Source organism: Meleagris gallopavo, unplaced genomic scaffold, assembly GCF_000146605.3.
Source record: "Meleagris gallopavo isolate NT-WF06-2002-E0010 breed Aviagen turkey brand Nicholas breeding stock unplaced genomic scaffold, Turkey_5.1 ChrUn_random_7180001854136, whole genome shotgun sequence".
NCBI classification, from domain to species: Eukaryota; Metazoa; Chordata; class Aves; order Galliformes; family Phasianidae; genus Meleagris; species Meleagris gallopavo.
Window position 1 is genome coordinate 1 of NW_011120614.1, and position 1,793 is coordinate 1,793.

The window sequence follows — 1,793 nt, forward strand, 5'->3', positions numbered from 1 at the left end:
CATGGCCGTGGTGGCCGCCATGGCCGTGGACTGGACCTGGGAGTACTGGGCGTACTGGGAGTACTGGGCCATGGTCTGCTCTGCGTAGGCGTCGTACGCAGAGGCCGTCGCATAGGACCTGACGCGGTAGCGCTTGTAGTAGTCGGCCATCCCGCCGTACGCGTCATCGTAATACATGGTCTCCCCATAGCCCGCGGTGTAGGGAGTGCGCACGGCTCCGTACTGCTCGTTATAGGCCTCGGTAAAGTCAGCCACTTGCCCCGGGCGATCTACCGGACACTCTTTAGACCAGTGCCCTTCCTTCCCGCACCGGTAGCAGCCGCTCTTGTCTCCCATCCCGGGCGCGGTCCTGAGCCGACTGGTGGACAACTGCACGCGCATCCGCTTGCCTTGAAGAAACAGACGCAAAAGGGAGGCTATAATTGAGGCCACACCAAGAGGTTCGTTAGAAAAACATGCACAGTAAAGTAGACATCGGGACACGACTGGACAGATCCCCACCGGAACAACGCTGGGAACAGCAGACTCCCCGACCTCCTGCATCCACCCTGCTGCGTTCGGCGCCGAGCCGGGCACCGACTTACCAGCACGGTGCCGGTGACACTGGGGCCGCCGAGCACTCGGTGGCTCTGAGACACGTCCCGCCTGTCCTGGAGGGACTCACAGCCGAACCCACGGCCTCCAAAGCCGCAGAAAAGCAGTGTTCTGCCCCAAACCAGCGTGCCGACCCGATGGCAGCGAGCTCACCGCCACAGCAAAGCCAGCACAGTGCGGTGAGAGCCGCCCGGCGATGCCGCCCAACGGGGTCGCGCACGAGCGGGTCCTGCCGCGTCACACGGTGGCACCCAGGGGACGAGAGCCCTTCAGGAGGGGACACGGCCCCAGGGCTGTGCCGGGGAGAGTGACGCCGGATCCTGCGCAGACCGCACTGCTTTGGAGAGGAGTTTTGGCATGGGGATGAGCAGAGGGACCAAGCGTGGGGGAGAGCAGCGCTGGCGACACCAAGAGTTGGGTGGCGAGGAGTGGCGAAGAGCATCGGGGATGCCCGAAATGGAGAGGATGGGTCACGGGGAAGAACGGCTCCGAGGACACCCACAATTGGGCGCCAGGTGGGGAAGGAGAGCTTTGAGGACGCCCCCAAGAGGGGAGATGAGTTGCGGTGAAGAAGAGCGCTGGGGACTCCCCGCATTTGGGCAACGGGCTGCGGTGAAGCAGAGCCGTGCTGACAGCCAACGTGGGCAGACAGCAACGCGGTGGCAAAGAGGAGCGTTGGGGACGGCCCAACCGGAGGCGCCGGTGTCACCAACCGGGGATTGGTAACACGGCGACAAGATGGCGGCGTTTTGGGATGACGCAACGGACGCGTCCCCAACGACCCAATGGGCGCCGGCACGGCCCCGTGGAGATGTGCTCACTTCTGGTGTGCAGGAAACGGCTCGGCACCGCCTCCGCTCGGCCACCTGGCAAACTGTGGGGCTGGCGTGAGCCCCACCGCCACGCTGGGTCCTTCAGAAGGATCCCCCAACCCACCCAAGACCCCAGAGCCTAACCCTTCGCGAGTGGGACTGCCGTGAGGACGAGCTTGGAGGACACACCAAAGGAAAGAAGGGAAGAGCCGGCGTCACCAACACCCCGACCGGGGGTCGGCGACACCGCGACAAGATGGCGGCATCTTGCGATGACGCGACGGACCCCAACGACCCGACGCGGCTCAGACGTGGCCCCGCGGGGAAGAACTCGCTGTCCCCACAGAGCGTCCTCCCTGCGAGCCGCGGGGCCGGCTCCAGCCTCAC

At 65.2% G+C, this 1,793-nt stretch overlaps 1 pseudogene; it reads right to left on the reverse strand.

The window, feature by feature from the left end:
• Positions 1-6: 6 nt before the first annotated feature.
• Positions 7-1,767, reverse strand: LOC109364401 (annotated as a pseudogene).
• Positions 1,768-1,793: the final 26 nt, after the last annotated feature.